The 15558-nt window shown below is 45.9% G+C and overlaps 1 protein-coding gene and 1 non-coding gene across 5 annotated transcripts in view; both read left to right on the forward strand.

The window, feature by feature from the left end:
• The first annotated feature begins 298 nt into the window (after positions 1-298).
• The window catches only part of Tnrc6b (trinucleotide repeat containing adaptor 6B), a 209956-nt gene continuing 194696 nt past the window's right edge, over positions 299-15558 (forward strand). For 2 of the 4 annotated variants that reach the window (XM_090328771.1, XM_090328772.1), the window contains exon 1: positions 301-543. The gene's annotated coding sequence lies outside the window, so the exon portion shown is untranslated. Of the gene's footprint in view, positions 544-15558 lie in introns of all 4 variants that reach the window. The other 2 variants (XM_090328774.1, XM_090328776.1) reach the window with 2 other exon arrangements.
• LOC150067586 (U6 spliceosomal RNA) lies at positions 14449-14550 on the forward strand. The gene has a single exon (XR_016534702.1). It is a non-coding gene; the product is annotated as a U6 spliceosomal RNA (small nuclear RNA).

Genomic DNA, 15558 nt, shown 5'->3' on the forward strand with positions numbered 1-15558 from the left:
AGAAAAGAGGATGGTTGCGCAAAGCGAGCTCGGCCGCCATCATGCTCTAGTTTCCCCTTCGTCTCTCCGGGCCCGCGACCGGGGAAGCGGCCTCTGGGATGCTGAGGGGGTGTGTCCCCGCATGATTGGCGCAGGCCGCTCGGCCAATCCTAGCTCGTCAAACGGGACCCATTTAGCCAATGAGGGGCGACAGCAGCGGCGAGGCATTGGAGGGGCGGAACAGCAGGTTGACAGGCACGAGCGTCAGCCAGTGAGAGCTAGAGACATCCTCCCTACGGCCAATGAAGTGGGGCTCTGGGCGGGCTCCCGAGTGTTTGTGTTGTGGTTTTGGGGGAGGGAGGCGGAGGGGGAAAGTTTGTTTATTTTGTTTTTAGTTTCTGGGGTCCCCGTGCTTCTGGAAGGTGAAGCGGGAGAGAGTGACCCCCCCGCACCCCTCCGTCCCCCAGCGACGACGCCTCCATAGCCTGCGGAGAAACGAGAGCCGCGGTCATCGCCCGGCCTCACAGCGGACCGCCGCGCTCTGGCAGCCGGCGCGGCTCGGCGGTGAGTGAGGACCGAGGGCCGCGGCGCCCTTCCCCTCCCCCCGTTCTATCCTCTCCCCCCCCCCCCCGCCCTCTCCTCTCCCTCCCACGCCCCCTCCCCCTCGCGCGCCGCCGGGCCGGAGCGGGGCGACCGCGGGTGGGCCCGGACGCCAGCCCGGGGGCGCGCGACGCGGCCCGGCCCGGCCCTCCGAGGGGCGGCGTGTGCGTGTCCTCGCCGCCAGGCGCGCGCCGCGGCCGCGGGCTGCACGGGGTGTGGGGGGGCGTGGGCGCCGTGGCGGGCGAGGGCGGCGGCGGCGGCGGCGCCGGGCGCGCGGCTCGGGGCTGGCCCGCCGCGGGGAGACGGCGAGGCGAGGGCCCCGCGGGGCCCCGTCTGGCGGCGCGCGGGGCCGGGGCGCCCCAGGTCGGCCCGGCGGGGGGGCGCGCGCGCGGCCCCGCGTCACGCGCCGGCAGGTGTGAGCCGGGGATGGGTTTCCGGGTGGGTTAGCGGCGGCGGAGCGCTGGGCGGGGGGCGGCGGGGGTCGAGTCCAGCCGTACCTGGCGGTGGGAGGAGGGGGGAAGGTTCGGGGCCCTGCGCGCCCGGCCCTGTGCGCGGCATCTGTGGGATGGGTTCCGCGGGCGGAGGCCCTGCGTGCGTGGACGCGTGGGGAGGCGGGGGCTGGAGGGACGGCAGGATTGGAAGCCATCTGCCCCTGGGCTGGTGCCGTGTAGGTTTTGAACCGGGGTTGGGGGTAATTAGCCCACAGTGGCCGAGTACCCGACCCGAGGGGCGCGCGACGCCGCTCCGGCCTGCCTTCTGCCGGGGTGCTGGGCTCCGGCCCCTCGCCTTCCTGTGGGTCTTTTGATGATTTTGTTACTTCTTGACTCCGGGAATGCATCCCCCCCCCTCCCCGGCTGTTAGTCGTATAGAGGGAAAGGTGCCCAGAAATCACCCATCCTCGCATGTTGTGAGTTTCCCCGTAGACGAGGCCATTTGTGTTCCTTGTGGACGATTTCAGGAGTGTGTAAGTTTCCTGCTGATTTGGCGAAGCATCAGTAACCTTCCCTTTCAGAGGACCTGGATTTTTTTTTCCTTTTTTCTGGTAACGTGTCATGTACTTGTCTCTCCTGCTTCTCTGCATGGCCGCAGGTAGGTAAGTCGCTGTGCATCCCAAAGGCAAGACTGACTCGTACTTTGGATGCAGTGATGGTAGGATGGATGCGTGTATACTTTCTTATTATGTGGCCATTTTAAAGTGCTTATCTTGAATAGCCTTGTTTCAACCGAGACTAAAGGAGAAGAAATTCCTAAGCTGCTTGTCTGTTAACATAAATGTCATGTCCCAGAAAAAAAAAATCTCCCTTAAATAAAAAATTTCCCTTAAATAGAAACACTTAAAAACATTTTAAAATCAGAGCCATACCATGTGTTCAAATGGCAGTAATAATATCAGCTTGCATTTGTTGCATGCTTACTCTGTGCCACCTCTTTATTTTCCTAATCCTTGACTCTACCTGTGGCATAGACATCATCATTGTTCTGGGTACAAAAAAAGGCCTTGAGGAGCCATACAGCAAGGAAAAACCTGAAGTCTGCATGGTTTCACAGCTGTGTTTGTTTCATTTGCCTCCAAAATTATCCAGAGTGAGAAAGGCAAGACGTTGAATACTAGAAAGGGACATGGCCTCAGTTAGGCTCAACCCCAAACATAGAAAAGGAGACTGTCATCTGGGTGCCCATGACTCATGGCTTTGGTCCTACGTTCATCCCTCTAATCCTGGCCACTCCGGAGGCAGACATCAGGAGGATCACAGTCTGTACTGGCCCTGGACAGAAGTGAGACCCTGTTTCAAAATAACTAGAGCATGATCCAAGTAGTAGAGCTCCCACTTAGTAGTTTGAGGCCCTGAGTTCAAAGCTAGTTACCCCTCCCCCCACACACATTCAAAAGAACAAGAAATCAAGAATGCCACCAGTGATTTCCTTTCCCTTGCCTAACAGAGGTTAATGTTAAATTACGTCCACTCTTGGCTTTTCAAATTAAGATTTTCTACAGAAGTACATCTAACCAGGCGTGGTGGCTCACTCCTGTAACCCTAGCTACTCAGGAGGCTGAGATCTGAGGATCACGTTCAACGCCAGTCTACTTTGAGACTTATCTGAAATCAATTACTAGAAAACCGGAAGTGGTGCCCTGAGCTTTGAGCTGAAGAGCGCAGGGACAGTGCCCAGGCCCAGAGTTCAAGTCCCATGACCAGGGGGGAAAAAGTACATCTAAACTATTTCTTCCAATTTCTTCTAATTTGTGTGTGTGTGTATATATACACATATGTGTATACATACATATGAGTCCTGGGTGCTGTGCTGTCCTCAAGCTTTTTGTTCAAAGCTAGTGTTCTGCTACTTGAACCACAGCTCCTCTTAGAGTTTTTTGGTGGCCAATTGGAGATAAGAATGCCATGAACTTTCTTGCCTGGGTTGACGTTCAGCTGTGATCTTCAGATCTTAGCCTCTTGAGCAGTTAGGACTACAGGTATGAACCTCCAGTACTGGGCATGATTTATTTTTATTATTTTTGAAACAGTCTTGTGCAGGCCAGCATGAAACTTGTGATCATCCCGCCTTGGACTCCCTGGTGGAATTACAGGCACATGTGCTCACATCTGTGAAGAAACTTCTTTCCTCAATAAGTGTTCGCTTCCTTATTCCGTGGGAAATAAGGAGCAGAGAGCTCATACATAGAGATTACGGAGAAAGAGGTGGGGCTAGAAGTGATATAAGGGACAAGAAAAGCTGGAGAATCCTGAGGCCAAGGTCATTGGCTACCCATCGAGAAACTTCTGTGGGTTCTTATCCCTTTACCCCCCCAGCCACCCTTTGTGCCAGGGTGGCTGTTCATCTTTCATAGCTCTCACCACAACTTGTGGATCAGGACCAGGTCTGTTTTGTTTGGTTTGTCTCTATTTTTACCCCCCCTAGGGCTTAGGCTTGAACCTAGGGCCTTGTGCATGGTACCTAAGCAAGTGTGGCCCAGTATCAAGAACCTGTCCAAATGTCAGGCATATGGTCTGACTCCCAGACTCCCAGAAAATAGTTGTTGGTTATATTATGAGTTGGGCTTTGCTTTTGTTATTTATTGTTTTCCTATGTTTTCTGGTAGCCTTGCCTCCCTCTGCCCAGGCTTCTCTGTGATTTAACCTAGCTGATGGAGGGCTTACCATCTGAAATCTCTGGAGAGAATGCCAGTCCTTTTCACCTGTGCCTTGAGTCTCTGCTCTGAGACTTATCACTAAGCCAGACTAGATTGAACCTAAACTGTGCTGAGCTTGTGGATCAGGTGAGCATTGCACCCTGGCTATGCAGGCTGACATCAGCACTTGCACCTGTTCTTCCTCTCTTGTCTCAACCTGTTCTTGAGTTCTTCCTTCGCTCTCCACCCAGCAAGGTGTGTCTGGACACCTCGTATAGGTCCCAGTCAAGCAGCCTTTGACATAGGCAGCCTTTGACATTGACAGCTGTTGAGTGTTTTGTCCCTACAGATTGCCTCCATGCTAATCTTCCTGGTAGAATGCTTTATTTTGCCTGTGCCCTCCCAAATCTATCACAAACACTTAGGATTGGAAGCTTTCCATGGTGTTTTATTGTCTACGGGGTTTAAACTTTTAATTTTGTTATTTAAAGTTCTCTGGACTACCACTGCCTAATAGAAATAGAAAGCAAGCCACAAAGGCAAGCTATATCCATAATTTAAGGTTTTCTGGTAGCTATATTAGAAAAGGTTAAAGAGCTGGATGTCAGTGGCTCACGCCTGTAATCATAGCTGCTTAGGAGGGTTGGGAGTCCTGAGGGTTGCAGTTGGAAGCCAGCTTGGACAGGAAAATCTGTAAGACTCTTTATCTCCAAAAAGCTAGAAATGAGGGTGTATTCAAATGGTAGAGTGCTAGCCGTAAGTGAAAGAGCCCAGGGACAGTGCCCAGGCTCTGAGTTCAAGCCCTAGGATAGGGACACACACACACACACGAAATAATGTAATTGATTTTTGTACCATTTTATTCTCTGAATATAGCCAAAATGTTATTTAAATAATTCTTAAATATATTACTGAAATACTTTGTATTCTTTTTTTATGTTAAATGTTTGGAATCTGGAATGTGGATTTTAGTCAGGTCCACCTCAACCCCCACTAACCACATTTCAGCTCCTTGATAGCCACATGTTGGTTAGCAGTAGCACCCATGTTGGATAGTGCAGCTCTAAGCCATGCCTTTAGCATAGTTGATGACCAGACCTGGGTAATTCCAGATACTGGCCTTTTGATAACTGGATTCACCTAATCCTGAAACAGCTTCATCATTCCAGTATACTGTGTGGAGCTTAGATGGCATCTGGCACTGAAGTTACTGTTTTCTACAACACAGGGGAACTTAGTGTATAAGATGGAGTACCTTGGAGCAGGCACAACTACCCTTCCTTGAGAGACGCAGGGACCCAAGGATGATCCAGAAACTTCTGTTCTTCCATCTCCTCTGAAATGTCTTACTATGACTCACTTTTTTCTTTTCGCGATGACAGTTGTCCTTTCTTGCCTACTTGACCTCATTGTCTTCCCACCTCAGCCTTCCAGGGAACACCACTGATCCACGTTTCATGTCACTTTTCTTGGGAACACTTGTGTGTCCATTACTTAGACTTTTTAAAAATTATATTTACTGATGAGAAGACATAGACATTGACTAATAAGAATGGGTGTCCGGTGAATTAGACTCAGTGCCAACCACTCATACCCTCGGTGAGGGTATGTGAAACACGTCGATTGTCCATGATTGTGTGTTGTCTGCTTCCCCATGAAGCCCCAGTTTCTTGGAAACAGGCCTTTGTTTTGCCCCTCTTCACATCTCTAAGCATCTCCCCCAGCCTGTTGTAGGCAACCTGTAAGTATTTTCAGTGGAATATATGATCAGAATTGTGTTGAGGACTGAGATCGTGACTATTTCATGGAGGAGTATATATGTCCTTTGGAAGCTGGTTCTGAGGATCGAATTCAGGACCTTGTGCATGGTGGCCACCTGCTCTCCCTCTGGGCCACATACCCAGGCTCTGGGATAGTTTCCTCATCCACTAATTGTAGGTTTATATCTCTGTCTGCAGCCACTTTATTAGGGGTAGATGAACATACATAGAATTGTGGATATTATGCACCTAGATTTGCTTTCTTTAAGTAAAAAAGAATAACTGAGCTGGCTGCTGGTGGCTCACGCCTGTAATCCTAGCTACTCAGGAGGCTGAGATTTGAGGATCAAGGTTTGAAGCCACTGCAGGCAGGAAAGTCTGTGAGACTCTTATCTCCAGTTAACCACCAGAAAACTGGAAGTGGAGCAATGGCTCAAGTGGTAGAGTGCTAGCCTTGAGAAAGCTCAAGGACAGTGTCCAAACACGGAGTTCAAGGACAGGACTGGCACCCCCAAGTAGATACTGTTACAAGTTTTCAGGTTGACACAGAAGTGAACTTTGCAGCTGTGCGTGCCTGGTGGTGTATACCGGTATTCAGGAAGTTGAGTGAGGCGGGAGGATCAATACTTGGAGGTCATTCTGGAATATCTTAGTGAGTTCTTTCCTTAGAAAATGAGAAATGAGAAAGTTTGACTTTTCTTTCATGGTTTGGAAACTGGCATGCTAAGAGCTTCAGAATCAGAGCTCCAAAGTTGTTGCATAATTATTGGCATTCATGTATACCTAGACTTACTAGTCTGTGAACTAGAAGTCAAAAGTTCTGCATTTGTTTGTATTGCAGGCACTTGCTTGAGAGCCAGCTGTGTTCCAAGCACAGGAATGCTTGAGAATTCAAAAACAATAGTGAAAAAAAATGTTCTTTAAAAGCCCTAAAATAGGTGAAATAATCAACTCTTCCTAGGAAGATTTAATTTCTCTCTTACTTCCTTATTCACAGCATGGACTACGTTATATCATGTTTTTAGATTTGTCTGTCTTGCTAGAGTGTAAGCTTACACAGGAACTCAGTTCTGCATATCTAAACATATACTGTAGACATGCAAATATTGGCTGGATAAATACCCAAAATAAATTACTTAGTTTCATAGAACTCTTATTTTTTTTTCTTTTGCAGATAGGGAATTAAAGAACTGTTGAAACTTTAATGAGACTATTTTGTTAAAAAATAAAAACTAGGGGACCAGGAGTTTGGCCTAGTGGTAGAGTGCTTGCCTAGCATGCACAAAGACCTGGGTTCGATTCCTTGGTACCACATACATAGCAAGAAGCCGGAAGTGGTGCTGAGGCTCAAGTGGTAGAGCTCTAGCTTTTAGAAAACCCAGGGACAGTGCTCAGGCCCTGAGCCTAAGCCCAGGACTGGCAAAAAACAAACAAACTACGATGTGTCCTAGTGGTAGAGTGCTTGCTTAGCATGCATGAAACCCTGAGTTCCATTCCTTGGTACCACATACATACTCAAAAGCCAGAAGTGGTGCTGTGACTCAAGTGGTAGGATGCTAGCCTTCAGAAAGCCCACAGGACAGTACACAAGCCCTGAGTTCAAGTCTCAGGAGTGGCCCCCCCAATAAAAACAAACTATAAATCTGTATGTGTTTTACATTAATCTCAACATAAAACATTTATTCAAAAACAGAACTTAGTGGTTCATAATTGTAATCCCAGCTAGTGGGAGGCAGAAAAGTGGGGGGTTTTCAAGGCCCTCCTGGATTCATAGTGGGATTTTTGTCTCTACAAAACAAAACAGCAGGGTGCCCATTGGCTCACGCTGTAATCCTAGCTACTCAGGAAGCTGAGGTCTGAGGATTGTGGTTGGAAGCCAGCCCAGGCAGGAAAGTCCATGAGACTCTTTTCTATAATCTGTTTATCACCTACAAGTGGAAAGTGGAGAGCTGGGGCTCAAGTGGTAGAGCGTTAGCCTTGAGCAAGAGTTAATGTGATCAGAAACCCTGTCCTTTCACTCACCTGAATGCGACTGCCATGTAAATATGAACCTGAATTCTTATTCTTGTTCTGGTAACTGAGTGCCCAGGAAAGACCCTGCCACATTCTCATTTCCTGCTGTCCTCTCTTCAATTGTCTGTGCTTTTGTCCCATGGTCCTCAAGTTCCCGGAATGTCCATTCTTTCTGCCTCAGGTACTGTCCAGTACACATGGCTCCCTCTACCTGAAAGGCCTACACCCAAATTTTACTTGATACCTCTGAGTCTTCAGAACTCAGTTAATGTGTCAGTGTGCCACTTACTTCTATTTTTATTATTTTCTTCCTGTGACTGGGACTTGAACTTGGTATCTGATACTTTTGCTCATTGGCTGGTGCTCTTTCACCTGAGCCATGCCTCCATACCTTTTAAAATTAATGACTAACTACACTCCATCCCAGAGAGAGAGCCCATTTTTTAAACACTCAAAACACTTAATACAAGCACTTAATTTGTATATTATGTTACCCTACTGGAAAACAGCTGCATGAATAAAAATACTTTGTCTCTTGTTTACTAGCATTGTATGTTACATGGAGTAGGTAGGCCCTCAAAATTATTTCAATTAAATTAGGAAGAAAGAGTTAAGATAGTATTTTAAAAACCTGGGCTGGAGTTATAGGTCAGTGACAGAGCATATGCTTAGCAGATAAGAGGCCCTGGATTTTGTTCCCACTGCATACCACAAAGAATTAAAAATTAAAGCAAACAGTTGTGATAGTTGAATTAAATATGGGGATTTCCAGATCGCTTGTTTGTTTGTTTGATTGGCTGATTTTTAGTAGCACTGGGGATTCTATCTAGGATTCTGCATTTACTATTTTTCTTTTTTTATTGTTGGGATAATATGTAGAGGGGTTACAGTTACATTTGTCAGGTAGGTGCATTATTTCATTACTTCTCCCACATTGATACCCCTTCTCATGTTTTTGTCCCCGTTTACCTCCCCCACCCCCTCCCAATCATCTTGTTTTCCCCCTTCCCTTCCCTTTTTCAAATAAACAAGTAAACGTATATACAATATACCAGGCACTTACTATGTTTTTTGTCTATAGTGAGGCTTCAACTCCGGGCCTGAGTGCTGTCCCTGCTCTTCAGCTCAAGACTAGCATTCTATCTCTTGAGCAACAGCACCACTTCTGGCTTTTTCTTTTTTCTCTTTTTGCCAGTCCCGGGGCTTGAACTCAGGGCCTGGGCACGATCTTTGGACACTTTTTGCTCAAGGCTAGCACTCTACCACCACTTGAGCCACAGTGCCACTTCTGTCTTTTTCTGTGTATGTGGTCCTGAGGAATCCGAGTCTTCATGCATGCTAGGCGAGTACTCTTTATCACTAGGCCATGCTCCCCGCCTTACTTCTGGCTTTTTCTGTATATGTAATATCAAGGAATTGAACCCAGGGCTTCGTGCATGCTAGGCAAGCAGTCTACCACTATGCCAAACTTTCAGCCTGGGCTTTACACTTATTAGGCAATCATTCTGCCAGAGTTATAACCCCATCTATTTATATTTTTCCTTTTGTAATTGGCAGATAATAATTATATGCCTATATGGTATACAGTGTTATGTCTATGTGTTTATACATTGCACTTTAATACTACTTGTAATAGGTAAACATTTTAAGATTTTAGAAAATACTGTAATTGAACATTTTAATTTATCTGAATTTTGTTGTAGTCATTGTAGGGTTTAGTGAGTAACCACTTAATCTGTATTCATAGACATCATCTGAATGGTTATCCCTTTAAAAATCCTGTTACGTGCCAAGGATGCACGTGACTACTCTGGGACCTTTGAGTGCTTACTATGCACTGAATATCCTAGAAGCCAGGTCTGCCATGATGGGATGAGGAGATCTTTGTTCCTGAGGGACTCAGAGGCAAGTGTTCAAGATAGACATGGGCTGGGGGTGCCATTTGTTGGGATAAGTACTGTCGTAGCTGGTTAGAGGGGTGGGATGGGGATGTAAAGGAAGCTGGTGTTAGGTCCAGGGCCAACAACCGACTTCCGTTTGGAACTGGAAATGACTTTATTTGTAATGATATTGTGCATAGTATTTGAAATAGACATTCTGAAGTTTAAGTCCAAGAAGATAATCATAAGCTAAACCTGTGCTTGTCCCTCCTTAGTGAGTATACTTGTTGAGAAGAGTACCTGAAGCTGCAAAGGATGTCAGGTGGATTTAGAATATGGTGACTCACATCAGCTTATCTGTAGGAGCAGAGTGAAGGAAGTGACCTCTAGATGACCTGCTGCAGTGCTGAGGCCATCTCACACGGCCCAGACGCGCAGCAGTGAAAGGGATTAAATCAGGAAGGACGTCTCCAGACTGCTGCGGTTTCCGGGTATGTGTCCCACTGCTTCAGCTCTGCCCCCGGCTCACTGACTGCTAACTAGCTTTGAGGAAAAGATGGGAGGGGAAATCTAGTTCTTTTTCCTCCTCTTCAGTTTCAGCACCTCTTTTCTGTCCCCTTCTGTGTTACCCTTTGTTACTGTAACCAGTTTATAAAGAGATAACATAAAATGAGGAAATACTTAGATTGGGATATCTTCGGTCAGTTGGGTTGTTTACAGTTTCGGGAGGTTCAGTCTGTGCTCAGTGGCTCATTACCTTTGGGCATATGGCAACACTGTACATTATGGTGGATGATAGAAGCCCCTGGAGGGGGTCCTCACTTCCTCATAACCAGGAAGCCAAAGAGACAGGAAGAGGAGGGGCTAGAGTCTCAGGATACCTCTTCAAGAGGACATCCACATGATCTCACTTCCATCTACTGGGCCCTGCTACAAAAGGCTCTACACCTCCTACTAGAAGTAAGCCTTCAGCACAGGCTCCTCTTGGGGTCATTCAGGATCCTAACTGTATAACCTCCTACCCACATTCCCTGCCAGTTAGACTTATTTTTCCCAGTTCTAGAGTTTGAACTCAGAGCCTCCCTCTTGCAGGCATGCACTCTACAACCTGTCATACCCTCAGCCTTCCTTGTTACTCCTAAGTAGTGTCTTCTTTCTCTATTCCATCCAATCTTTTGCCACCTTCATTCGATAATCACTGAATTCTTTTTTTCTTTTTTGTTGCCAGTCCAGGGCTTGGGCTCAGGGCCTGAACACTGTCCTTCTGTTTTTTTCAAAGCTAGAGCTCTACCACTTGAGCCACAGCACCACTTCTGGCTTTTTTCTATGTATGTGGTACCGAGGAATCAAACCTGGGTCTTTGTGCATGCTAGGCAAGCACTCTACCACTTGGCCAAACTCTTGGCCCCTCACTGAATTCTTTTTTTAAGAAAGATTGTAATGCTAGTAGTCCCATTGCATGATCAAGTTTCTTGATTGATTGATTGATTGATTGATTAGATTGATTTCTAGTCCTGGGGTTTGAACTCAGGCCTTGGGCACTGTTCCTGAACTTCTTTTGCTCAAGTCTAGCACTCTACCACTTGAGCCACAGCACCACTTCTGGCTTTTTCTGTTTTTGTGGTACTGAGGAATTGAACCTGGGGCTTTATGCATACTAGGTCAACACTCTACCATTAGGTCATACTCCTGGCGCCTGAGTCTGGCCTATTTCTATAATGCTTTTTTGGTATGTCTGTATTTTCAAAATATGTAGCCCAGAAGCCTCAAAAAGTGAAAGTGGGGGCTGAGAGCATAGTCTAGTGGTAGAGTGCTCACCTAGCGTACATGAACCCTGGGTTTGATTCCTTGGTACCACAGACACAGAAAAAGCCAGAAGTGGCGCTGTGACTCAAGTGGCAGAGCACTAGCCTTGAACAAAAAGTGTTCAAGGAATAGTGCCCAGGCCCTGAATTCAAGCCTCAGGATTGGGAAAAAAAAAGTAAAAGTGGCCCAGGCTCTCTAACTTAGACCCCCTCTCCCCCCCCCATAGATCCCAATAAATGTCATGAGCAGCTGCCAGATGTGAGGTTCTGCTGCAGGAAGGAGAGAGCTGAGTAGAGCATGGAGCATGGAGCTCCCCATTCCTCCCGCTGCTGGAGCGTTCTGCTCCGCACTCCCTTTGGATGCACCTCTCTGAGGAACTTCTGCATAAAGTCTCTCTCGGTAGGCGAACCATGGACAGAAGATTCTAAAAGGATTTTTCACCACTGTCTCTTTCGTCTGCCTTCCTTTCATGATAAAAGTGTGTTGTTACACCAGTTTTTATTTTGCAGTTTGGCTCAATCTCCTTAAAGCAGCACAATCATTACTGCTACTCAAAATCTGCTGGGGCAGAGGGTGTGAGTTACTATGGAGAGGCGGTCTGTGTGTGTCTCACCCTATCACCGTGTGGCACACAGATGGCCCAGGGGGAGTGTTACCTTTAAAACAACGAAAACAAAATGAAAACAAACAGTGAAAGGCTCTTTGTAGAAAGAACAAAACCCAAACAATAGAATGAAAACGCACAAGACATCACATTTCAAGCCAGTAAAGGCTGGGTTGGAAGCTTTAAAAGGGGGACCCTCCGCCCCAACCACAGCTTGTGACTCTGTCTCAGCACTTTGTGGCACCACCCTACGCTTCTCGAACTTGCCAGGGCTCCAGTGATCCGTGCTTTTGCCTTGAAAGCTGATGCACTCTGCAATTCCTGTCCTAAAAATGTGTATTTGGGGTCATATTCTTGTTTTCCCATAATCATTTTGTTTCTGTCTCAGGGATGGAAGACTCAGGATGCCTTTCAGAAAGGTAATTTCCAGGGGGCACTGCTTCACCTTCCTCCTTGTGGTTGATGGTCTGGGAGTTAAATTTTGAAAACAGCTCACATTGATCTTGAAATACTTCCCTATCACTTAGCTCTTTTTTTTTTTTTTCAGGGACTATGGACTCCTTTTAAGATAGGATCTTGCTGTCTTCTCTCAGACTGACCAGGAATTCTTGATCCTCATGAGCGCTGAGATTACAGGAATGAGCCACTGTGCCCAGCAGTTTTGCATTTTGAACATGTTTTTTTCCATTCTGATTCTAGTCATCCTCAGGCTATTTGTACATGACTCAGGTAGCTTTCTGTCAGCTGTGCTGCTTCTGGTTCTCTCCAGAATACATTTGCTGCCCAATATTTTCTTTTCCCTTTCTTTAAAAACCTAAGTTATGAAATCTAAGGCTTTCTGAGACAAGTACCTTCATCTTCCATCAACCAACTAATTTTGAATTGTTGACTTCTCTATTAATCTTTTCTCTAATTTTTCTCTTATTTCTCCATTTCATCCTTATGCTTTATGAAGCCTTGACTTCCATAAAATACTCCCTGCCTTTGTCTACTATTTAGTTTTTTTAAATATCCAAAAACTTAGTGAAAATTGCCTTCTTTATTTGTTAATTTAACTTATTGGTACTAGTGGCTTTTGCGGGGGAGGTGGGGAGAGGCCTTAAGGTCTTCCTTAGCTTTTTCTTTTCAAGACTGATGCTCTGCCACTTGAGCCACACCTCTGCTTCTGGCCTTTTGCTGGTTAGCTAGAGATGAGTCTCTTGGAATTTTCTGCCTGGGCTGGCTTTGAACTATGACCCATAGTTCTTAGCCTCTTGAGTAGCTAGTCTTACATGTGTGAGCCACCAGTGTCCTGTACTAGCGCCATTAAAAAAAATAGATTAAAAATATTTGCATGTGAGTGTGTGCGTGCGTGTGCATGTGTGTGTGTGTGTGTGTGTGTGTGTGTGTGTGTGTGCGCGCGCGCGCGCGCGTGCGCAGGCTACTACTATTGAGGCTTGAACTCAGGACCTTGTGTTTTTGCTTAGTTTTTTTCACTTAACAATGGCACTCTACCTTTTGAACTAGTTTCTCCACTTCCAGCTTGTTGGAAATGTTTCAAACCTCAATCTTCATATTTCAGCCTCCTGAGTAGCTAGGATTACAGGTGTGGGCAACCAGTGTTGTACAGATTTTGTACTTTTTTTTTTTTTTTTTTTTTTTTTTTTGCCAGTCCTGGGCTTGAGCTCAGGGCCTGAGCACTGTCCTTGGACTTTCTTAAGGCTCAGGCTCTACCACTTGAGCCATAGCACCACTTCTGGCTTTTTTCTATGTATGTGGTACCTAGGAATCGAACCCAGGTCTTCATGCATACTGGGCAAGCACTCTACCACTAGGCCAAACTCCCAGCCCAGATTTTGGCCCAGATTTTGTATTTTTTAAACATACATATTTTACAAAGGAAAATGATTTCATGTACTCATGTTTATTTTGCTGGATAGAACTTCAGTATTGATGCTGTTCAGAAGGGGTGTAAGTGAGTGTTGTTGGTTATGCCCCTCCCCAGTCTAGGGGAAGGCATCAGGTATCTTTGGTGACATTAGCTGTCTTTCCTAGTTGTCCTTTATCACATTATAGAATTGAGCCCTGGAATTTCAGACATATACTCAGGGCTTTATACATGCTAGGCTGACACTTTACTGCCTTTACTGACATTTTTCCCTTTTTTTATTTTTTATTTTTTGGTCATGGGGCTTGAACTCTGGGACTGGGTACTGTCCCTGAGCTCTTCATCTCAAGGCAACCGCCCTACTTACATGTTGTCCTTACCCTTGAGCCATAGCCCCACTTCCCATTTTCTAGTGATTAATTGGAGATAAGAGTATCATGTTCTTTAGTTCTTATGTGCCCAGGCTGTTCTTTAGGTTTTTTTTTTTGTTGTTGTTGTTTTGCCATTCCTGGAGCTTGAACTCAGGGCCTGAGTGCTGTCCTTAGGCTTTCTCAGGCTAGAGCTCTATTTGAGCCATAGCACCATTCCCAACTTCTTTCTATATATGTGGTATCGAGGAATCGAACCCAGATCTTTGTGCATGCTAGGTAAGTATTCTACCACTAGGCCAAACTCCCTGCCCCTGTTCTTTAGTTCTTAAGTGCCCGGGCTTGCTTTCAACTGCAATCCTCAGATCTCAGTCTCCAGAGTAGCTAGGATTACAGGCGTGAGCCACCACACTCAACTGCCTTATTTTTTGAGATATTTTGGCTTTTGTCCTCACACTCATACTAATGTTGGATTAATGCAGAGAAGTTAGCATGGCCCTGTACAAAGATGTCATGCAAATCTGTGAAGTGTTCCAGATTTCTAATTTGAAGAAGGAAATGAAGGAAGACGAAGAAGTAGAAAGACCTTCCATGCTCCTGGATTGGTAGGATTAATGTCTGAAATTGGCAATATCACCCAAAGTAATCTACGCAAATCCTTTTCAAAATCCTATCATTCTTCAATGAGAGAGAACAATCCCAGACTTCGTTACCAAAAATACCCCAAACCTGGGGATGGGAATTTGGCCTAGTGGTAAAGTGCTTGCCTAGCATGCACAAAGACCCAGGTTCAATTCTTCGGAACCACATACATAGAAAAAAGCCAGAAGTGGTGCTATGGCTCAAGTGGTAGAGTGTTATTAGCCTTGAGAAAACCCAAGGACAGTGCTCAGGCCCTCAGCCCAAGCCCAGGACTGGCAAAAAAAAAAAAAATACTCCAAACCGCAAAAGCAGTCTTGAGCAGAAAAAAATAGAGCTGAAAGTATAATAACACCAAGCTTCAAACTCTAGAGGATAGTAATGACCACAGCTTGGTACTGCCACAAAAACAGACTTGAGGACCAGTGAAACAGAGTGGAATACTCAGAAATAAACTTACAGGCCTACAGCCATCTAATATTTGATAAGGAAGCCAAAGCAGACTGGAAGGAAGGCAGCTTCTTCAACCAATAGTACTGGGAAAACTGGAGATCCACATATAGAAAATAGACTGGATCTCTGTCTTTCATCTGCGCCACCATCAATTTAAGATGGATCAAAGATTTCAATGTAAGACCTGAAACTGTGTAACTATTACTGGAAAGAATAGGAGAAACATGGTATGGACAGGAGCTTTCTGAGAAAAGATCCAGAAGCATAGCAAATCAAAGGAAGTCTTGATAAATGAGACTGCACTGAAGTAAAAGTTTTCTGTACAGCAGAGGATATAACCAAGTTAAGAAGACAGCCTACAGAACAGGAGGAGATTTTGCCAGCTATACATCAGTCAACAGCCTAGTGTCCAGAATATACACAGAGCTTAACAAAACTAAACCCTCAGAGAACCAACAA

Source organism: Megascapheus bottae, chromosome 2 (assembly GCF_031878675.1).
Source record: "Megascapheus bottae isolate mThoBot1 chromosome 2, mThoBot2.hap1, whole genome shotgun sequence".
NCBI lineage: Eukaryota > Metazoa > Chordata > Mammalia > Rodentia > Geomyidae > Megascapheus > Megascapheus bottae.